Consider the following 23,161-nt stretch of genomic DNA (forward strand, 5'->3'; position numbering starts at 1 on the left):
TTAATGTGTGGACAGTGTTAGGCTGAGATAATATGGTTATAGTTGCGTACATGTTCATTGTGCACAACACAATTACCACCCGGAATGATGTGGGTACTTGCAGGTAAACTCGTCCCTTTCTTTACATGTAGTTTTAAACATGCAAACTTTAAACGGATGAAACCGGACTTTGTTTGTTGTAGACGAACAGAAAACTGAACACATATGGTGTGGAAGAGTTGCAAACAGTTGCATGTCTTTGGGTCTGTTACTACCGGTTTTGCACATCGAAAGACTGACATGTTTGCCCATTCTTCTTCGCAAAGCATTTCCAACTAAGTCAAATTAGACGGAAGGTGTTTGTGAACAGCATTTTTCAGATATTGCCCAATATTTTGTATTGGAATTAGTTGTTTTTTTCAAGCTAATTTAAATGTGATTTGTTATGTTTCATTATAAAGTTGTTCAAGTTTGATGTCAGTGAAAATCTTAAACGGTGTAGTGTGTGCTACCCACCACTAGATGGTGACAGTATAACATGTGTTACTGTCCCAAACCAAGAAACAGGAAGTGGCTGTAAAGGGAGGCAGGGACACCCAGACCCTTCCAGTACAGGCTAGGCGTAGTAGTGTAGATTGCATGATGGGAACAAATAGTTGTGTTCAAGTGTAATATAAATAGTGATAATATTGTAATGATCAAACAATGTTGTGTAGTAGACTCTTGTACATGTGCAGGCTTTTGAGTGTGTGTGTTTGCTAGTGTGCACGCGATGAGCCCATCACTTAACATGGTGTGTGTGTGAATGACTTGTGTGTGTGAGCCATGTACAACTCATACTTACCTGGCAGGGGAGTTACCATGATCAAGAAGGTGGTTCACCTAGGGTGAGGCTCTGCCATTGCACTCCGGCTGTGCTGACCCTTACGAATTCCCCAAATGTGGGAATCTCGACTGCAAAATTTGTGGTAGTGGGGGACTGCGTTCGCGCTCTCCCCTGATCATCTGTTTAATGATAATACACACTAAATGTATCATGTCCTCAGATTAATTACATGTTCTGTTATTGAAATGAACACATGTCAATGTTGCCACCATCTAGTGTTGAGTAGCACATATTACAATGTTAAAGATTGTCACTGACTTTGAATTGCAAACAAAACAACAATTCAACCTGACTGATCATGCAGCGAGTGTACGGAAAGCTGGTGTTGTACTGCCACCTACTGGTAACAACTTTGCACCTATGCTGCTATGCTTTCAACAACACAACCTGTGTTGTTTTATCAGTACAGGTACTGAGAAATTACTATAAAGAATTTCTAAGCATTTTACATGGGTAATTGTTATAAATTGTATTACGTGTTAGTTACAAGTAATGCTTAAGTTTTATGTGTTGCCTTCATGTCCGGTTTTAAGTGATGTAGTTACCACTCCACGTCACTTGGTGGCGGAAGCGTTTGTCTCAATGGCACAAGAAATAAGCCGGAAGTAGTTTGGTCATGAGGCGGGCTCGACAATTATATTGGTCAAATGTTGATCAAAGCTACTTTACCTTTTGCTAAAATATTCTACCAACCACCAACATTTATGTATTTTATATTGAAGACTATGCATTGTTTGTTTGGTTGAATGAGACTGGGGCGATGCGAATGTTTGAAAAATGTATTTCGCCGCTTACTATTGGACTGACGTGTACCACGTGACCATGACAAGCAGGAGTGATCAAACACTTCCGTTCATTAAAAGTATTTGCAGCCTTCAAAATAATGCAGTCATTCAAAAAGTGCATGGTTGTTGTTTGGTGTGTTGATATGTGACGTTGTGGTTAATAAATGTGTGTAACCGTCACTTTAGGTTATTGTGTCCGGAATGACATGCTCCCTTCTGACGACTTAGTGGCATCGCTTCTCGGCCTTTTGGCTAAGATCAAGTGTAGTATCTGTTCTTATCAGTTTAATATCTGATACGTCCCCTATCCGGGGACCATATATTAAATTGATTTTTGGATCAGGGAGATGGAATAGGGGCTTGCTCTGTCCACTCCACGCATCGATCTGGTATTGCAGTACCTCCAGAAACGGTGCACCTCCTCTCTTGTCAAAATCAATTAAAATGTCACTATTAATATCTGAAATACAGTTGATAGTACAACAAGTCACTGAGTTCTACAGCATTAATGTGTGGACAGTGTTAGGCTGAGATAATATGGTTATAGTTGCGTACATGTTCATTGTGCACAACACAATTACCACCCGGAATGATGTGGGTACTTGCAGGTAAAGTCGTCCCTTTCTTTACATGTAGTTTTAAACATGCAAACTTTAAACGGATGAAACCGGACTTTGTTTGTTGTAGACGAACAGAAAACTGAACACATATGGTGTGGAAGAGTTGCAAACAGTTGCATGTCTTTGGGTCTGTTACTACCGGTTTTGCACATCGAAAGACTGACATGTTTGCCCATTCTTCTTCGCAAAGCATTTCCAACTAAGTCAAATTAGACGGAAGGTGTTTGTGAACAGCATTTTTCAGATATTGCCCAATATTTTGTATTGGAATTAGTTGTTTTTTTCAAGCTAATTTAAATGTGATTTGTTATGTTTCATTATAAAGTTGTTCAAGTTTGATGTCAGTGAAAATCTTAAACGGTGTAGTGTGTGCTACCCACCACTAGATGGTGACAGTATAACATGTGTTACTGTCCCAAACCAAGAAACAGGAAGTGGCTGTAAAGGGAGGCAGGGACACCCAGACCCTTCCAGTACAGGCTAGGCGTAGTAGTGTAGATTGCATGATGGGAACAAATAGTTGTGTTCAAGTGTAATATAAATAGTGATAATATTGTAATGATCCAACAATGTTGTGTAGTAGACTCTTGTACATGTGCAGGCTTTTGAGTGTGTGTGTTTGCTAGTGTGCACGCGATGAGCCCATCACTTAACATGGTGTGTGTGTGAATGACCTGTGTGTGTGAGCCATGTACAACTCATACTTACCTGGCAGGGGAGTTACCATGATCAAGAAGGTGGTTCACCTAGGGTGAGGCTCTGCCATTGCACTCCGGCTGTGCTGACCCTTACGAATTCCCCAAATGTGGGAATCTCGACTGCAAAATTTGTGGTAGTGGGGGACTGCGTTCGCGCTCTCCCCTGATCATCTGTTTAATGATAATACACACTAAATGTATCATGTCCTCAGATTAAGTACATGTTCTGTTATTGAAATGAACACATGTCAATGTTGCCACCATCTAGTGTTGAGTAGCACATATTACAATGTTAAAGATTGTCACTGACTTTGAATTGCAAACAAAACAACAATTCAACCTGACTGATCATGCAGCGAGTGTACGGAAAGCTGGTGTTGTACTGCCACCTACTGGTAACAACTTTGCACCTATGCTGCTATGCTTTCAACAACACAACCTGTGTTGTTTTATCAGTACAGGTACTGAGAAATTACTATAAAGAATTTCTAAGCATTTTACATGGGTAATTGTTATAAATTGTATTACGTGTTAGTTACAAGTAATGCTTAAGTTTTATGTGTTGCCTTCATGTCCGGTTTTAAGTGATGTAGTTACCACTCCACGTCACTTGGTGGCGGAAGCGTTTGTCTCAATGGCACAAGAAATAAGCCGGAAGTAGTTTGGTCATGAGGCGGGCTCGACAATTATATTGGTCAAATGTTGATCAAAGCTACTTTACCTTTTGCTAAAATATTCTACCAACCACCAACATTTATGTATTTTATATTGAAGACTATGCATTGTTTGTTTGGTTGAATGAGACTGGGGCGATGCGAATGTTTGAAAAATGTATTTCGCCGCTTACTATTGGACTGACGTGTACCACGTGACCATGACAAGCAGGAGTGATCAAACACTTCCGTTCATTAAAAGTATTTGCAGCCTTCAAAATAATGCAGTCATTCAAAAAGTGCATGGTTGTTGTTTGGTGTGTTGATATGTGACGTTGTGGTTAATAAATGTGTGTAACCGTCACTTTAGGTTGTTGTGTCCGGAATGACATGCTCCCTTCTGACGACTTAGTGGCATCGCTTCTCGGCCTTTTGGCTAAGATCAAGTGTAGTATCTGTTCTTATCAGTTTAATATCTGATACGTCCCCTATCCGGGGACCATATATTAAATTGATTTTTGGATCAGGGAGATGGAATAGGGGCTTGCTCTGTCCACTCCACGCATCGATCTGGTATTGCAGTACCTCCAGAAACGGTGCACCTCCTCTCTTGTCAAAATCAATTAAAATGTCACTATTAATATCTGAAATACAGTTGATAGTACAACAAGTCACTGAGTTCTACAGCATTAATGTGTGGACAGTGTTAGGCTGAGATAATATGGTTATAGTTGCGTACATGTTCATTGTGCACAACACAATTACCACCCGGAATGATGTGGGTACTTGCAGGTAAACTCGTCCCTTTCTTTACATGTAGTTTTAAACATGCAAACTTTAAACGGATGAAACCGGACTTTGTTTGTTGTAGACGAACAGAAAACTGAACACATATGGTGTGGAAGAGTTGCAAACAGTTGCATGTCTTTGGGTCTGTTACTACCGGTTTTGCACATCGAAAGACTGACATGTTTGCCCATTCTTCTTCGCAAAGCATTTCCAACTAAGTCAAATTAGACGGAAGGTGTTTGTGAACAGCATTTTTCAGATATTGCCCAATATTTTGTATTGGAATTAGTTGTTTTTTTCAAGCTAATTTAAATGTGATTTGTTATGTTTCATTATAAAGTTGTTCAAGTTTGATGTCAGTAAAAATCTTAAACGGTGTAGTGTGTGCTACCCACCACTAGATGGTGACAGTATAACATGTGTTACTGTCCCAAACAAAGAAACAGGAAGTGGCTGTAAAGGGAAGCAGGGACACCCAGACCCTTCCAGTACAGGCTAGGCGTATTAGTGTAGATTGCATGATGGGAACAAATAGTTGTGTTCAAGTGTAATATAAATAGTGATAATATTGTAATGATCCAACAATGTTGTGTAGTAGACTCTTGTACATGTGCAGGCTTTTGAGTGTGTGTGTTTGCTAGTGTGCACGCGATGAGCCCATCACTTAACATGGTGTGTGTGTGAATGACTTGTGTGTGTGAGCCATGTACAACTCATACTTACCTGGCAGGGGAGTTACCATGATCAAGAAGGTGGTTCACCTAGGTTGAGGCTCTGCCATTGCTCTCCGGCTGTGCTGACCCTTACGAATTCCCCAAATGTGGGAATCTCGACTGCAAAATTTGTGGTAGTGGGGGACTGCGTTCGCGCTCTCCCCTGATCATCTGTTTAATGATAATACACACTAAATGTATCATGTCCTCAGATTAATTACATGTTCTGTTATTGAAATGAACACATGTCAATGTTGCCACCATCTAGTGTTGAGTAGCACATATTACAATGTTAAAGATTGTCACTGACTTTGAATTGCAAACAAAACAACAATTCAACCTGACTGATCATGCAGCGAGTGTACGGAAAGCTGGTGTTGTACTGCCACCTACTGGTAACAACTTTGCACCTATGCTGCTATGCTTTCAACAACACAACCTGTGTTGTTTTATCAGTACAGGTACTGAGAAATTACTATAAAGAATTTCTAAGCATTTTACATGGGTAATTGTTATAAATTGTATTACGTGTTAGTTACAAGTAATGCTTAAGTTTTATGTGTTGCCTTCATGTCCGGTTTTAAGTGATGTAGTTACCACTCCACGTCACTTGGTGGCTGAAGCGTTTGTCTCAATGGCACAAGAAATAAGCTGGAAGTAGTTTGGTCATGAGGCGGGCTCGACAATTATATTGGTCAAATGTTGATCAATCAATCAATCAATCAATGTTTATTTATATAGCCCTAAATCACAAGTGTCTCAAAGGGCTGTACAAGCCACAACGACATCCTCGGTACAGAGCCCACATACGGGCAAGGAAAAACTCACCCCAGTGGGACGTCGGTGAATGACTATGAGAAACCTTGGAGAGGACCGCATATGTGGGTAACCCCCCCCCTCTAGGGGAGACCGAAAGCAACGGATGTCGAGTGGGTCTGACATAACATTGTGAAAGTCCAGTCCACAGTGGATCCAACACATCAGCGGGAGTCCAGTCCACAGCGGGGCCAACAGGAAACCATCCCGAGCGGAGACGGGTCAGCAGCGCAGAGATGTCCCCAACCGATGCACAGGCTAGTGGTCCACCCGGGGTCCCGGCTCTGGACAGCCAGCACTTCATCCATGGCCACCGGACCTATGCGACTCCCCCTCGCAAGGGACAGGGGAGAAGAGGAGAGAAGAAAAGAAACGGCAGATCAACTGGTCTAAAAAAGGGGGGGTCTATTTAAAGGCTAGATTATACAAATGAGTTTTAAGATGGGACTTAAATGCTTCTACTGAGGTAGCATCTCTAACTGTTACCGGGAGGGCATTCCAGAGTACTGGAGCCCGAATAGAAAACGCTCTATAGCCCGCAGACTTTTTTTTGGCTCTGGGAATCACTAATAAGCCGGAGTTCTTTGAACGCAGATTTCTTGTCGGGACATATGGTACAATACAATCGGCGAGATAGGCTGGAGCTAAACCGTGTAATATTTTATACGTAAGTAGTAAAACCTTAAAGTCGCATCTTAAGTGCACAGGAAGCCAGTGCAAGTGAGCCAGTATAGGCGTAATATGATCAAACTTTCTTGTTTTTGTCAAAAGCCTTGCAGCCGCATTTTGTACCAACTGTAATCTTTTAATGCTAGACATAGGGAGACCCGAAAATAATACGTTACAGTAATCGAGACGAGACGTAACGAACGCATGAATAATGATCTCAGCGTCGCTAGTGGACAAGATGGAACGAATTTTAGCGATATTACGGAGATGAAAGAAGGCCGTTTTAGTAACACTCTTAATGTGTGACTCAAACGAGAGAGTTGGGTCGAAGATAATACCCAGATTCTTTACCGAGTCTCCTTGTTTAATTGTTTGGTTGTCAAATGTTAAGGTGGTATTATTAAATAGATGTTGGTGTCTAGCAGGACCGATAATCAGCATTTCCGTTTTCTTAGCGTTGAGTTGCAAAAAGTTAGCGGACATCCATTGTTTAATTTCATTAAGACACGCCTCCAGCTGACTACAGTCCGGCGTGTTGGTCAGCTTTAGGGGCATGTAGAGTTGAGTGTCATCAGCATAACAGTGAAAGCTAACACCGTACTTGCGTATGATGTCACCCAGCGGCAGCATGTAAATACTAAAGAGTGCAGGGCCAAGAACCGAACCCTGGGGAACTCCGCACGTTACCTTGACATAGTCCGAGGTCACATTGTTATGGGAGACGCACTGCATCCTGTCAGTAAGATAAGAGTTAAACCAAGACAAGGCTAAGTCTGACATACCAATACGTGTTTTGATACGCTCTAATAAAATATTATGATCGACGGTATCGAAAGCGGCGCTAAGATCAAGAAGCAGCAACATAGATGACGCATCAGAATCCATCGTTAGCAATAGATCATTAGTCATTTTTGCGAGGGCTGTCTCCGTAGAGTGATTTGCCCTGAAACCGGATTGAAAAGGTTCACAGAGATTGTTAGTCGCTAAGTGTTCATTTAGCTGCTGTGCAACAGTTTTTTCGAGAATTTTGGAAATAAACGGAAGGTGGGAGACCGGTCGGTAGTTTACCATGAGGTCAGGATCGAGGTTAGGTCTTTTGAGCAGAGGATGAATAACCGCTTTTTTGAATGCTAGGGGAACAGTGCCGGAGGAAAGTGATAAGTTTATAATATTTAACACTGATGGACCTAATAATACAAACAGTTCCTTGATAAGTTTCCCAGGAAGTGGGTCAAGTAAACATGTTGTTTGTTTTATCCCACTTACACGCTGTAATAATTCCTCTAATGTTATTTCATCAAAAATAGAGAGACTATTTTGGAGGGCAGTGTCCGTCGTATATACAGTCGTATTTGTGTTAATAGAACCCAGTTGTAGCTGGGATGCGTTGTCTTTAATCTCCTTTCTAATGAGTTCAATTTTCTTATTAAAGAAATTCATAAAATCATCTGCCGAGTGGGTGGAGCTACTGGGAGGAGTCCCTTGTTGGGTTAGCGATGCTACTGTACTAAACAGAAATTTAGGATCGTTTTTGTTGAGGCGGATGAGATTTGAGTAGTATTTAGCTTTAGCTAAGGTAAGCATGCGTTTATAAGTTATTAAACTATCACTCCATGCTTGATGGAAAACCTCAAGTTTAGTCGCGCGCCATTTGCGTTCCAGTTTTCTACATGATAATTTATGAGCTCTAATTTCTTCTGTAAACCATGGGGTGCGCCTTTTAGGGGCCCTTTTTTGCTTTAGCGGTGCTATACTATCAATAATTTCGCGCAAGGCATCGTCAAAGTTGTTAGTGAGTTTATCAATAGAGCCGACATAATTTGGGAATGGTGCTATTACCGAAGGCAGTAGGTCAGCAAGAGTCATCGTTGTGGCAGCATTAATGTTGCGGCCGCTATAGCAGTTATTATTATTATTAGCTTGTTGACAAAGAGTCAAAACTTCAAATTTTATAAGGTAATGATCGGACATTACTTTAGTATATGGAAGTATCATAACTTTGGAGGTGGTGACACCCCTGACAAGCACTAGATCTATTGTATTACCGTTGCGATGCGTGGGTTCATGTATTATTTGTGTAAGACCACAGCTATCAATTATGGTTTGGAGCGCCACGCACTGAGGGTCCGATGGGGTATTCATATGGATATTAAAGTCCCCCATTATGATTATATTGTCGGCGTGCGTCACTAGATCAGCAACGAACTCTGAGAATTCATTGATAAAGTCCGAATAGGGCCCAGGGGGGCGGTAGATAACAGCCAGGTCGAGAGGTAGCGGTGTGACGGACCTCATAGTAAGCACCTCAAACGATTTATATTTATTATTTAGGTTAGGGGTAAGGTTGAAATTTTCATTGTATATTAGTGCGACACCCCCTCCCCTTTTAAGAGGGCGGGCAACATGCGCATTCGTATAGTTAGGAGGAGATGCCTCATTGAGCGCAAAAAATTCGTCCGGTTTGAGCCAGGTTTCGCTAAGACCAATGACGTTAAGATTGTTGTCTCTAATGACCTCATTAACCAATAACGCCTTGGGAGACAATGATCTTATGTTTAAAAAGCCCATATTATAGGTATTGGGCTGTTTTGACGAGTTTTTGTTAAGATTATCCGTAGTGGCAATATTAACAATGTTGCGTTTATTATGCGTAGTGCACTTTAAATAGTTTCGACCATATCTAGGAATTGATATGACGGGAATTTTCCGATTGTTTGCTTGGTGCTGCAATAGACTGGACATATCATAATTTGCCACCTCAGTAGAATGCATGTCCACCTCTGACACAGACACAACAGAAAAAACATTATGTGAATTGTGTATTATTCTAAGAGAATTGCTATGCGTACATGGATTATCCAGCCTGGCGCTGGCTAGTTCTAGCTTAACTGACTCCTCACCCGGACTAACAGACATTGTAATTGCCTGTGACCGGGCTTGCTCTAGTGTAGTCAGTCAAGTGAGACTTAAATAGTAGTCTATGTTTCTAGACAGGATGATGGCGCCTTCCTGGTTAGGGTGAAGGCCGTCTCTCATCAGCAAGCCTGGTTTGCCCCAGAAAGAGGGCCAGTTATCAATAAACGTTAGTCCCTGCGTCCTACAGTAGCTAGCCAACCACTTGTTAAGCGAGACTAATCTGCTATATCTCTCATCATTGCCTCTCGCAGGCAGGGGGCCAGAGACAATTACTCGATGCCTGGACATCTTTCTGGCGAGATCACAAGTCCTGGCTATGTTTCTCTTTGTAATCTCTGACTGTCTCATTCTAGTGTCATTGGAGCCAACGTGTACAACTATATTCGCATAATTAGTGGTGCGATTAGCCTGTCGTACGTGTTTACTAGGCCTGTTGCGAGTTAGCTCCCTAAGATTAGCTTCAATGTCAGGTGCTCTGGCCCCGGGGATACACTTTATTGTGGCTGGTTTGCTAAGCTTTATGTTTCGGGTGATGGAGTCCCCTATAACTAAGGTGTGGTGCCCGGTAGACTGGGGTGTAGGACTAGCTAAAGAGCTAAATCTATTATGCGTCTCAACCGGTACACCGTAGCTTGTAGGCCGCTTAGGACTGCTACAAGCTGGGCTAGTTAGCTCGCTACAGCTAACGCTAGCAGATGTGTCCGCAACATCTAAAGTTACGACATTACTCTGCTCTAACTGGCGGACACGGCCCTCTAGCAGAGCCAACCTCTCCGTGAGTATGGTGCAAGACGCACAGGAAGCCATTACTCACAGTGTTTTCTGTCACCGAGTGAAGTTCCTGCTGTCCTCAGGGAAGTGGTCGCGGTCTGTAGGAGTAGCTTCTTACTGACCGGCGCTGCCTTTCTCCGCGCTAGCTTAGCAGCTGGCTAGCTGAGGAAAGGGTGGTGGGACAGAGATCGGGTGATTTGCAAGTTAAATAGTACCACTAAAAATGTTTGAGAAGTGATAAAGAAAGCTGTAGAACAATTAAAAGCACACAGATAGAGCGCTACTTAGCTTTTTCGCAACAGCGAACAGACGGCGAGCAGTCACGCACGGTGAGCTACTTTACCTTTTGCTAAAATATTCTACCAACCACCAACATTTATGTATTTTATATTGAAGACTATGCATTGTTTGTTTGGTTGAATGAGACTGGGGCGATGCGAATGTTTGAAAAATGTATTTCGCCGCTTACTATTGGACTGACGTGTACCACGTGACCATGACAAGCAGGAGTGATCAAACACTTCCGTTCATTAAAAGTATTTGCAGCCTTCAAAATAATGCAGTCATTCAAAAAGCTTATGGTTGTTGTTTGGTGTGTTGATATGTGACGTTGTGGTTAATAAATGTGTGTAACCGTCACTTTAGGTTGTTGTGTCCGGAATGACATGCTCCCTTCTGACGACTTAGTGGCATCGCTTCTCGGCCTTTTGGCTAAGATCAAGTGTAGTATCTGTTCTTATCAGTTTAATATCTGATACGTCCCCTATCCGGGGACCATATATTAAATTGATTTTTGGATCAGGGAGATGGAATAGGGGCTTGCTCTGTCCACTCCACGCATCGATCTGGTATTGCAGTACCTCCAGAAACGGTGCACCTCCTCTCTTGTCAAAATCAATTAAAATGTCACTATTAATATCTGAAATACAGTTGATAGTACAACAAGTCACTGAGTTCTACAGCATTAATGTGTGGACAGTGTTAGGCTGAGATAATATGGTTATAGTTGCGTACATGTTCATTGTGCACAACACAATTACCACCCGGAATGATGTGGGTACTTGCAGGTAAAGTCGTCCCTTTCTTTACATGTAGTTTTAAACATGCAAACTTTAAACGGATGAAACCGGACTTTGTTTGTTGTAGACGAACAGAAAACTGAACACATATGGTGTGGAAGAGTTGCAAACAGTTGCATGTCTTTGGGTCTGTTACTACCGGTTTTGCACATCGAAAGACTGACATGTTTGCCCATTCTTCTTCGCAAAGCATTTCCAACTAAGTCAAATTAGACGGAAGGTGTTTGTGAACAGCATTTTTCAGATATTGCCCAATATTTTGTATTGGAATTAGTTGTTTTTTTCAAGCTAATTTAAATGTGATTTGTTATGTTTCATTATAAAGTTGTTCAAGTTTGATGTCAGTGAAAATCTTAAACGGTGTAGTGTGTGCTACCCACCACTAGATGGTGACAGTATAACATGTGTTACTGTCCCAAACCAAGAAACAGGAAGTGGCTGTAAAGGGAGGCAGGGACACCCAGACCCTTCCAGTACAGGCTAGGCGTAGTAGTGTAGATTGCATGATGGGAACAAATAGTTGTGTTCAAGTGTAATATAAATAGTGATAATATTGTAATGATCCAACAATGTTGTGTAGTAGACTCTTGTACATGTGCAGGCTTTTGAGTGTGTGTGTTTGCTAGTGTGCACGCGATGAGCCCATCACTTAACATGGTGTGTGTGTGAATGACTTGTGTGTGTGAGCCATGTACAACTCATACTTACCTGGCAGGGGAGTTACCATGATCAAGAAGGTGGTTCACCTAGGGTGAGGCTCTGCCATTGCACTCCGGCTGTGCTGACCCTTACGAATTCCCCAAATGTGGGAATCTTGACTGCAAAATTTGTGGTAGTGGGGGACTGCGTTCGCGCTCTCCCCTGATCATCTATTTAATGATAATACACACTAAATGTATCATGTCCTCAGATTAATTACATGTTCTGTTATTGAAATGAACACATGTCAATGTTGCCACCATCTAGTGTTGAGTAGCACATATTACAATGTTAAAGATTGTCACTGACTTTGAATTGCAAACAAAACAACAATTCAACCTGACTGATCATGCAGCGAGTGTACGGAAAGCTGGTGTTGTACTGCCACCTACTGGTAACAACTTTGCACCTATGCTGCTATGCTTTCAACAACACAACCTGTGTTGTTTTATCAGTACAGGTACTGAGAAATTACTATAAAGAATTTCTAAGCATTTTACATGGGTAATTGTTATAAATTGTATTACGTGTTAGTTACAAGTAATGCTTAAGTTTTATGTGTTGCCTTCATGTCCGGTTTTAAGTGATGTAGTTACCACTCCACGTCACTTGGTGGCTGAAGCGTTTGTCTCAATGGCACAAGAAATAAGCTGGAAGTAGTTTGGTCATGAGGCGGGCTCGACAATTATATTGGTCAAATGTTGATCAAAGCTACTTTACCTTTTGCTAAAATATTCTACCAACCACCAACATTTATGTATTTTATATTGAAGACTATGCATTGTTTGTTTGGTTGAATGAGACTGGGGCGATGCGAATGTTTGAAAAATGTATTTCGCCGCTTACTATTGGACTGACGTGTACCACGTGACCATGACAAGCAGGAGTGATCAAACACTTCCGTTCATTAAAAGTATTTGCAGCCTTCAAAATAATGCAGTCATTCAAAAAGTGCATGGTTGTTGTTTGGTGTGTTGATATGTGACGTTGTGGTTAATAAATGTGTGTAACCGTCACTTTAGGTTGTTGTGTCCGGAATGACATGCTCCCTTCTGACGACTTAGTGGCATCGCTTCTCGGCCTTTTGGCTAAGATCAAGTGTAGTATCTGTTCTTATCAGTTTAATATCTGATACGTCCCCTATCCGGGGACCATATATTAAATTGATTTTTGGATCAGGGAGATGGAATAGGGGCTTGCTCTGTCCACTCCACGCATCGATCTGGTATTGCAGTACCTCCAGAAACGGTGCACCTCCTCTCTTGTCAAAATCAATTAAAATGTCACTATTAATATCTTAAATACAGTTGATAGTACAACAAGTCACTGAGTTCTACAGCATTAATGTGTGGACAGTGTTAGGCTGAGATAATATGGTTATAGTTGCGTACATGTTCATTGTGCACAACACAATTACCACCCGGAATGATGTGGGTACTTGCAGGTAAAGTCGTCCCTTTCTTTACATGTAGTTTTAAACATGCAAACTTTAAACGGATGAAACCGGACTTTGTTTGTTGTAGACGAACAGAAAACTGAACACATATGGTGTGGAAGAGTTGCAAACAGTTGCATGTCTTTGGGTCTGTTACTACCGGTTTTGCACATCGAAAGACTGACATGTTTGCCCATTCTTCTTCGCAAAGCATTTCCAACTAAGTCAAATTAGACGGAAGGTGTTTGTGAACAGCATTTTTCAGATATTGCCCAATATTTTGTATTGGAATTAGTTGTTTTTTTCAAGCTAATTTAAATGTGATTTGTTATGTTTCATTATAAAGTTGTTCAAGTTTGATGTCAGTGAAAATCTTAAACGGTGTAGTGTGTGCTACCCACCACTAGATGGTGACAGTATAACATGTGTTACTGTCCCAAACCAAGAAACAGGAAGTGGCTGTAAAGGGAGGCAGGGACACCCAGACCCTTCCAGTACAGGCTAGGCGTAGTAGTGTAGATTGCATGATGGGAACAAATAGTTGTGTTCAAGTGTAATATAAATAGTGATAATATTGTAATGATCCAACAATGTTGTGTAGTAGACTCTTGTACATGTGCAGGCTTTTGAGTGTGTGTGTTTGCTAGTGTGCACGCGATGAGCCCATCACTTAACATGGTGTGTGTGTGAATGACTTGTGTGTGTGAGCCATGTACAACTCATACTTACCTGGCAGGGGAGTTACCATGATCAAGAAGGTGGTTCACCTAGGGTGAGGCTCTGCCATTGCACTCCGGCTGTGCTGACCCTTACGAATTCCCCAAATGTGGGAATCTTGACTGCAAAATTTGTGGTAGTGGGGGACTGCGTTCGCGCTCTCCCCTGATCATCTATTTAATGATAATACACACTAAATGTATCATGTCCTCAGATTAATTACATGTTCTGTTATTGAAATGAACACATGTCAATGTTGCCACCATCTAGTGTTGAGTAGCACATATTACAATGTTAAAGATTGTCACTGACTTTGAATTGCAAACAAAACAACAATTCAACCTGACTGATCATGCAGCGAGTGTACGGAAAGCTGGTGTTGTACTGCCACCTACTGGTAACAACTTTGCACCTATGCTGCTATGCTTTCAACAACACAACCTGTGTTGTTTTATCAGTACAGGTACTGAGAAATTACTATAAAGAATTTCTAAGCATTTTACATGGGTAATTGTTATAAATTGTATTACGTGTTAGTTACAAGTAATGCTTAAGTTTTATGTGTTGCCTTCATGTCCGGTTTTAAGTGATGTAGTTACCACTCCACGTCACTTGGTGGCTGAAGCGTTTGTCTCAATGGCACAAGAAATAAGCCGGAAGTAGTTTGGTCATGAGGCGGGCTCGACAATTATATTGGTCAAATGTTGATCAAAGCTACTTTACCTTTTGCTAAAATATTCTACCAACCACCAACATTTATGTATTTTATATTGAAGACTATGCATTGTTTGTTTGGTTGAATGAGACTGGGGCGATGCGAATGTTTGAAAAATGTATTTCGCCGCTTACTATTGGACTGACGTGTACCACGTGACCATGACAAGCAGGAGTGATCAAACACTTCCGTTCATTAAAAGTATTTGCAGCCTTCAAAATAATGCAGTCATTCAAAAAGTGCATGGTTGTTGTTTGGTGTGTTGATATGTGACGTTGTGGTTAATAAATGTGTGTAACCGTCACTTTAGGTTGTTGTGTCCGGAATGACATGCTCCCTTCTGACGACTTAGTGGCATCGCTTCTCGGCCTTTTGGCTAAGATCAAGTGTAGTATCTGTTCTTATCAGCTTAATATCTGATACGTCCCCTATCCGGGGACCATATATTAAATTGATTTTTGGATCAGGGAGATGGAATAGGGGCTTGCTCTGTCCACTCCACGCATCAATCTGGTATTGCAGTACCTCCAGAAACGGTGCACCCCTCTTGTCAAAATCAATTAAAATGTCACTATTAATATCTGAAATACAGTTGATAGTACAACAAGTCACTGAGTTCTACAGCATTAATGTGTGGACAGTGTTAGGCTGAGATAATATGGTTATAGTTGCGTACATGTTCATTGTGCACAACACAATTACCACCCAGAATGATGTGGGTACTTGCAGGTAAACTCGTCCCTTTCTTTACATGTAGTTTTAAACATGCAAACTTTAAACGGATGAAACCGGACTTTGTTTGTTGTAGACGAACAGAAAACTGAACACATATGGTGTGGAAGAGTTGCAAACAGTTGCATGTCTTTGGGTCTGTTACTACCGGTTTTGCACATCGAAAGACTGACATGTTTGCCCATTCTTCTTCGCAAAGCATTTCCAACTAAGTCAAATTAGACGGAAGGTGTTTGTGAACAGCATTTTTCAGATATTGCCCAATATTTTGTATTGGAATTAGTTGTTTTTTTCAAGCTAATTTAAATGTGATTTGTTATGTTTCATTATAAAGTTGTTCAAGTTTGATGTCAGTGAAAATCTTAAACGGTGTAGTGTGTGCTACCCACCACTAGATGGTGACAGTATAACATGTGTTACTGTCCCAAACCAAGAAACAGGAAGTGGCTGTAAAGGGAGGCAGGGACACCCAGACCCTTCCAGTACAGGCTAGGCGTAGTAGTGTAGATTGCATGATGGGAACAAATAGTTGTGTTCAAGTGTAATATAAATAGTGATAATATTGTAATGATCAAACAATGTTGTGTAGTAGACTCTTGTACATGTGCAGGCTTTTGAGTGTGTGTGTTTGCTAGTGTGCACGCGATGAGCCCATCACTTAACATGGTGTGTGTGTGAATGACTTGTGTGTGTGAGCCATGTACAACTCATACTTACCTGGCAGGGGAGTTACCATGATCAAGAAGGTGGTTCACCTAGGGTGAGGCTCTGCCATTGCACTCCGGCTGTGCTGACCCTTACGAATTCCCCAAATGTGGGAATCTCGACTGCAAAATTTGTGGTAGTGGGGGACTGCGTTCGCGCTCTCCCCTGATCATCTGTTTAATGATAATACACACTAAATGTATCATGTCCTCAGATTAATTACATGTTCTGTTATTGAAATGAACACATGTCAATGTTGCCACCATCTAGTGTTGAGTAGCACATATTACAATGTTAAAGATTGTCACTGACTTTGAATTGCAAACAAAACAACAATTCAACCTGACTGATCATGCAGCGAGTGTACGGAAAGCTGGTGTTGTACTGCCACCTACTGGTAACAACTTTGCACCTATGCTGCTATGCTTTCAACAACACAACCTGTGTTGTTTTATCAGTACAGGTACTGAGAAATTACTATAAAGAATTTCTAAGCATTTTACATGGGTAATTGTTATAAATTGTATTACGTGTTAGTTACAAGTAATGCTTAAGTTTTATGTGTTGCCTTCATGTCCGGTTTTAAGTGATGTAGTTACCACTCCACGTCACTTGGTGGCGGAAGCGTTTGTCTCAATGGCACAAGAAATAAGCCGGAAGTAGTTTGGTCATGAGGCGGGCTCGACAATTATATTGGTCAAATGTTGATCAAAGCTACTTTACCTTTTGCTAAAATATTCTACCAACCACCAACATTTATGTATTTTATATTGAAGACTATGCATTGTTTGTTTGGTTGAATGAGACTGGGGCGATGCGAATGTTTGAAAAATGTATTTCGCCGCTTACTATTGGACTGACGTGTACCACGTGACCATGACAAGCAGGAGTGATCAAACACTTCCGTTCATTAAAAGTATTTGCAGCCTTCAAAATAATGCAGTCATTCAAAAAGTGCATGGTTGTTGTTTGGTGTGTTGATATGTGACGTTGTGGTTAATAAATGTGTGTAACCGTCACTTTAGGTTATTGTGTCCGGAATGACATGCTCCCTTCTGACGACTTAGTGGCATCGCTTCTCGGCCTTTTGGCTAAGATCAAGTGTAGTATCTGTTCTTATCAGTTTAATATCTGATACGTCCCCTATCCGGGGACCATATATTAAATTGATTTTTGGATCAGGGGGATGGAATAGGGGCTTGCTCTGTCCACTCCACGCATCGATCTGGTATTGCAGTACCTCCAGAAACGGTGCACCCCTCTTGTCAAAATCAATTAAAATGTCACTATTAATATCTGAAATACAGTTGATAGTACAACAAGTCACTGAGTTCTACAGCATTAATGTGTGGACAGCGTTAGGCTGAGATAATATGGTTATAGTTGCGTACATGTTCATTGTGCACAACACAATTACCACCCGGAATGATGTGGGTACTTGCAGGTAAACTCGTCCCTTTCTTTACATGTAGTTTTAAACATGCAAACTTTAAACGGATGAAACCGGACTTTGTTTGTTGTAGACGAACAGAAAACTGAACACATATGGTGTGGAAGAGTTGCAAACAGTTGCATGTCTTTGGGTCTGTTACTACCGGTTTTGCACATCGAAAGACTGACATGTTTGCCCATTCTTCTTCGCAAAGCATTTCCAACTAAGTCAAATTAGACGGAAGGTGTTTGTGAACAGCATTTTTCAGATATTGCCCAATATTTTGTATTGGAATTAGTTGTTTTTTTCAAGCTAATTTAAATGTGATTTGTTATGTTTCATTATAAAGTTGTTCAAGTTTGATGTCAGTGAAAATCTTAAACGGTGTAGTGTGTGCTACCCACCACTAGATGGTGACAGTATAACATGTGTTACTGTCCCAAACCAAGAAACAGGAAGTGGCTGTAAAGGGAGGCAGGGACACCCAGACCCTTCCAGTACAGGCTAGGCGTAGTAGTGTAGATTGCATGATGGGAACAAATAGTTGTGTTCAAGTGTAATATAAATAGTGATAATATTGTAATGATCAAACAATGTTGTGTAGTAGACTCTTGTACATGTGCAGGCTTTTGAGTGTGTGTGTTTGCTAGTGTGCACGCGATGAGCCCATCACTTAACATGGTGTGTGTGTGAATGACTTGTGTGTGTGAGCCATGTACAACTCATACTTACCTGGCAGGGGAGTTACCATGATCAAGAAGGTGGTTCACCTAGGGTGAGGCTCTGCCATTGCACTCCGGCTGTGCTGACCCTTACGAATTCCCCAAATGTGGGAATCTCGACTGCAAAATTTGTGGTAGTGGGGGACTGCGTTCGCGCTCTCCCCTGATCATCTGTTTAATGATAATACACACTAAATGTATCATGTCCTCAGATTAATTACATGTTCTGTTATTGAAATGAACACATGTCAATGTTGCCACCATCTAGTGTTGAGTAGCACATATTACAATGTTAAAGATTGTCACTGACTTTGAATTGCAAACAAAACAACAATTCAACCTGACTGATCATGCAGCGAGTGTACGGAAAGCTGGTGTTGTACTGCCACCTACTGGTAACAACTTTGCACCTATGCTGCTATGCTTTCAACAACACAACCTGTGTTGTTTTATCAGTACAGGTACTGAGAAATTACTATAAAGAATTTCTAAGCATTTTACATGGGTAATTGTTATAAATTGTATTACGTGTTAGTTACAAGTAATGCTTAAGTTTTATGTGTTGCCTTCATGTCCGGTTTTAAGTGATGTAGTTACCACTCCACGTCACTTGGTGGCGGAAGCGTTTGTCTCAATGGCACAAGAAATAAGCCGGAAGTAGTTTGGTCATGAGGCGGGCTCGACAATTATATTGGTCAAATGTTGATCAAAGCTACTTTACCTTTTGCTAAAATATTCTACCAACCACCAACATTTATGTATTTTATATTGAAGACTATGCATTGTTTGTTTGGTTGAATGAGACTGGGGCGATGCGAATGTTTGAAAAATGTATTTCGCCGCTTACTATTGGACTGACGTGTACCACGTGACCATGACAAGCAGGAGTGATCAAACACTTCCGTTCATTAAAAGTATTTGCAGCCTTCAAAATAATGCAGTCATTCAAAAAGTGCATGGTTGTTGTTTGGTGTGTTGATATGTGACGTTGTGGTTAATAAATGTGTGTAACCGTCACTTTAGGTTATTGTGTCCGGAATGACATGCTCCCTTCTGACGACTTAGTGGCATCGCTTCTCGGCCTTTTGGCTAAGATCAAGTGTAGTATCTGTTCTTATCAGTTTAATATCTGATACGTCCCCTATCCGGGGACCATATATTAAATTGATTTTTGGATCAGGGAGATGGAATAGGGGCTTGCTCTGTCCACTCCACGCATCGATCTGGTATTGCAGTACCTCCAGAAACGGTGCACCTCCTCTCTTGTCAAAATCAATTAAAATGTCACTATTAATATCTGAAATACAGTTGATAGTACAACAAGTCACTGAGTTCTACAGCATTAATGTGTGGACAGTGTTAGGCTGAGATAATATGGTTATAGTTGCGTACATGTTCATTGTGCACAACACAATTACCACCCGGAATGATGTGGGTACTTGCAGGTAAAGTCGTCCCTTTCTTTACATGTAGTTTTAAACATGCAAACTTTAAACGGATGAAACCGGACTTTGTTTGTTGTAGACGAACAGAAAACTGAACACATATGGTGTGGAAGAGTTGCAAACAGTTGCATGTCTTTGGGTCTGTTACTACCGGTTTTGCACATCGAAAGACTGACATGTTTGCCCATTCTTCTTCGCAAAGCATTTCCAACTAAGTCAAATTAGACGGAAGGTGTTTGTGAACAGCATTTTTCAGATATTGCCCAATATTTTGTATTGGAATTAGTTGTTTTTTTCAAGCTAATTTAAATGTGATTTGTTATGTTTCATTATAAAGTTGTTCAAGTTTGATGTCAGTGAAAATCTTAAACGGTGTAGTGTGTGCTACCCACCACTAGATGGTGACAGTATAACATGTGTTACTGTCCCAAACCAAGAAACAGGAAGTGGCTGTAAAGGGAGGCAGGGACACCCAGACCCTTCCAGTACAGGCTAGGCGTAGTAGTGTAGATTGCATGATGGGAACAAATAGTTGTGTTCAAGTGTAATATAAATAGTGATAATATTGTAATGATCCAACAATGTTGTGTAGTAGACTCTTGTACATGTGCAGGCTTTTGAGTGTGTGTGTTTGCTAGTGTGCACGCGATGAGCCCATCACTTAACATGGTGTGTGTGTGAATGACTTGTGTGTGTGAGCCATGTACAACTCATACTTACCTGGCAGGGGAGTTACCATGATCAAGAAGGTGGTTCACCTAGGGTGAGGCTCTGCCATTGCACTCCGGCTGTGCTGACCCTTACGAATTCCCCAAATGTGGGAATCTCGACTGCAAAATTTGTGGTAGTGGGGGACTGCGTTCGCGCTCTCCCCTGATCATCTGTTTAATGATAATACACACTAAATGTATCATGTCCTCAGATTAATTACATGTTCTGTTATTGAAATGAACACATGTCAATGTTGCCACCATCTAGTGTTGAGTAGCACATATTACAATGTTAAAGATTGTCACTGACTTTGAATTGCAAACAAAACAACAATTCAACCTGACTGATCATGCAGCGAGTGTACGGAAAGCTGGTGTTGTACTGCCACCTACTGGTAACAACTTTGCACCTATGCTGCTATGCTTTCAACAACACAACCTGTGTTGTTTTATCAGTACAGGTACTGAGAAATTACTATAAAGAATTTCTAAGCATTTTACATGGGTAATTGTTATAAATTGTATTACGTGTTAGTTACAAGTAATGCTTAAGTTTTATGTGTTGCCTTCATGTCCGGTTTTAAGTGATGTAGTTACCACTCCACGTCACTTGGTGGCTGAAGCGTTTGTCTCAATGGCACAAGAAATAAGCCGGAAGTAGTTTGGTCATGAGGCGGGCTCGACAATTATATTGGTCAAATGTTGATCAAAGCTACTTTACCTTTTGCTAAAATATTCTACCAACCACCAACATTTATGTATTTTATATTGAAGACTATGCATTGTTTGTTTGGTTGAATGAGACTGGGGCGATGCGAATGTTTGAAAAATGTATTTCGCCGCTTACTATTGGACTGACGTGTACCACGTGACCATGACAAGCAGGAGTGATCAAACACTTCCGTTCATTAAAAGTATTTGCAGCCTTCAAAATAATGCAGTCATTCAAAAAGTGCATGGTTGTTGTTTGGTGTGTTGATATGTGACGTTGTGGTTAATAAATGTGTGTAACCGTCACTTTAGGTTGTTGTGTCCGGAATGACATGCTCCCTTCTGACGACTTAGTGGCATCGCTTCTCGGCCTTTTGGCTAAGATCAAGTGTAGTATCTGTTCTTATCAGTTTAATATCTGATACGTCCCCTATCCGGGGACCATATATTAAATTGATTTTTGGATCAGGGAGATGGAATAGGGGCTTGCTCTGTCCACTCCACGCATCAATCTGGTATTGCAGTACCTCCAGAAACGGTGCACCCCTCTTGTCAAAATCAATTAAAATGTCACTATTAATATCTGAAATACAGTTGATAGTACAACAAGTCACTGAGTTCTACAGCATTAATGTGTGGACAGTGTTAGGCTGAGATAATATGGTTATAGTTGCGTACATGTTCATTGTGCACAACACAATTACCACCCGGAATGATGTGGGTACTTGCAGGTAAACTCGTCCCTTTCTTTACATGTAGTTTTAAACATGCAAACTTTAAACGGATGAAACCGGACTTTGTTTGTTGTAGACGAACAGAAAACTGAACACATATGGTGTGGAAGAGTTGCAAACAGTTGCATGTCTTTGGGTCTGTTACTACCGGTTTTGCACATCGAAAGACTGACATGTTTGCCCATTCTTCTTCGCAAAGCATTTCCAACTAAGTCAAATTAGACGGAAGGTGTTTGTGAACAGCATTTTTCAGATATTGCCCAATATTTTGTATTGGAATTAGTTGTTTTTTTCAAGCTAATTTAAATGTGATTTGTTATGTTTCATTATAAAGTTGTTCAAGTTTGATGTCAGTGAAAATCTTAAACGGTGTAGTGTGTGCTACCCACCACTAGATGGTGACAGTATAACATGTGTTACTGTCCCAAACCAAGAAACAGGAAGTGGCTGTAAAGGGAGGCAGGGACACCCAGACCCTTCCAGTACAGGCTAGGCGTAGTAGTGTAGATTGCATGATGGGAACAAATAGTTGTGTTCAAGTGTAATATAAATAGTGATAATATTGTAATGATCAAACAATGTTGTGTAGTAGACTCTTGTACATGTGCAGGCTTTTGAGTGTGTGTGTTTGCTAGTGTGCACGCGATGAGCCCATCACTTAACATGGTGTGTGTGTGAATGACTTGTGTGTGTGAGCCATGTACAACTCATACTTACCTGGCAGGGGAGTTACCATGATCAAGAAGGTGGTTCACCTAGGGTGAGGCTCTGCCATTGCACTCCGGCTGTGCTGACCCTTACGAATTCCCCAAATGTGGGAATCTCGACTGCAAAATTTGTGGTAGTGGGGGACTGCGTTCGCGCTCTCCCCTGATCATCTGTTTAATGATAATACACACTAAATGTATCATGTCCTCAGATTAATTACATGTTCTGTTATTGAAATGAACACATGTCAATGTTGCCACCATCTAGTGTTGAGTAGCACATATTACAATGTTAAAGATTGTCACTGACTTTGAATTGCAAA

The 23,161-nt window shown here is 41.1% G+C and overlaps 1 protein-coding gene and 17 non-coding genes across 19 annotated transcripts in view; all 18 read left to right on the plus strand.

Moving 5' to 3' along the window:
• The window catches only part of klhl36 (kelch-like family member 36), a 215,850-nt gene that overhangs the window by 60,148 nt on the left and 132,541 nt on the right, over positions 1-23,161 (plus strand). The gene's annotated exons all lie outside the window — the stretch shown is intronic.
• LOC133631631 (U1 spliceosomal RNA) lies at positions 816-979 on the plus strand. The gene has a single exon (XR_009821538.1). It is a non-coding gene; the product is annotated as a U1 spliceosomal RNA (small nuclear RNA).
• LOC133631626 (U2 spliceosomal RNA) lies at positions 1,883-2,073 on the plus strand. Its single transcript, XR_009821533.1, has one exon. It is a non-coding gene; the product is annotated as a U2 spliceosomal RNA (small nuclear RNA).
• Positions 2,971-3,134, plus strand: LOC133631642 (U1 spliceosomal RNA). The gene has a single exon (XR_009821549.1). It is a non-coding gene; the product is annotated as a U1 spliceosomal RNA (small nuclear RNA).
• Positions 4,038-4,228, plus strand: LOC133631627 (U2 spliceosomal RNA). The gene has a single exon (XR_009821534.1). It is a non-coding gene; the product is annotated as a U2 spliceosomal RNA (small nuclear RNA).
• LOC133631586 (U1 spliceosomal RNA) lies at positions 5,126-5,289 on the plus strand. The gene has a single exon (XR_009821498.1). It is a non-coding gene; the product is annotated as a U1 spliceosomal RNA (small nuclear RNA).
• Positions 10,987-11,177, plus strand: LOC133631628 (U2 spliceosomal RNA). Its single transcript, XR_009821535.1, has one exon. It is a non-coding gene; the product is annotated as a U2 spliceosomal RNA (small nuclear RNA).
• Positions 12,075-12,238, plus strand: LOC133631721 (U1 spliceosomal RNA). Its single transcript, XR_009821623.1, has one exon. It is a non-coding gene; the product is annotated as a U1 spliceosomal RNA (small nuclear RNA).
• On the plus strand, positions 13,142-13,332 carry LOC133631629 (U2 spliceosomal RNA). The gene has a single exon (XR_009821536.1). It is a non-coding gene; the product is annotated as a U2 spliceosomal RNA (small nuclear RNA).
• On the plus strand, positions 14,230-14,393 carry LOC133631722 (U1 spliceosomal RNA). The gene has a single exon (XR_009821624.1). It is a non-coding gene; the product is annotated as a U1 spliceosomal RNA (small nuclear RNA).
• Positions 15,297-15,487, plus strand: LOC133631663 (U2 spliceosomal RNA). Its single transcript, XR_009821569.1, has one exon. It is a non-coding gene; the product is annotated as a U2 spliceosomal RNA (small nuclear RNA).
• Positions 16,382-16,545, plus strand: LOC133631653 (U1 spliceosomal RNA). Its single transcript, XR_009821560.1, has one exon. It is a non-coding gene; the product is annotated as a U1 spliceosomal RNA (small nuclear RNA).
• Positions 17,449-17,639, plus strand: LOC133631646 (U2 spliceosomal RNA). Its single transcript, XR_009821553.1, has one exon. It is a non-coding gene; the product is annotated as a U2 spliceosomal RNA (small nuclear RNA).
• LOC133631665 (U1 spliceosomal RNA) lies at positions 18,534-18,697 on the plus strand. Its single transcript, XR_009821571.1, has one exon. It is a non-coding gene; the product is annotated as a U1 spliceosomal RNA (small nuclear RNA).
• On the plus strand, positions 19,601-19,791 carry LOC133631630 (U2 spliceosomal RNA). Its single transcript, XR_009821537.1, has one exon. It is a non-coding gene; the product is annotated as a U2 spliceosomal RNA (small nuclear RNA).
• On the plus strand, positions 20,689-20,852 carry LOC133631676 (U1 spliceosomal RNA). Its single transcript, XR_009821580.1, has one exon. It is a non-coding gene; the product is annotated as a U1 spliceosomal RNA (small nuclear RNA).
• Positions 21,756-21,946, plus strand: LOC133631655 (U2 spliceosomal RNA). Its single transcript, XR_009821562.1, has one exon. It is a non-coding gene; the product is annotated as a U2 spliceosomal RNA (small nuclear RNA).
• Positions 22,841-23,004, plus strand: LOC133631682 (U1 spliceosomal RNA). The gene has a single exon (XR_009821586.1). It is a non-coding gene; the product is annotated as a U1 spliceosomal RNA (small nuclear RNA).

This window comes from Entelurus aequoreus, linkage group LG16 (genome assembly GCF_033978785.1).
Source record: "Entelurus aequoreus isolate RoL-2023_Sb linkage group LG16, RoL_Eaeq_v1.1, whole genome shotgun sequence".
Classification (NCBI taxonomy): domain Eukaryota; kingdom Metazoa; phylum Chordata; class Actinopteri; order Syngnathiformes; family Syngnathidae; genus Entelurus; species Entelurus aequoreus.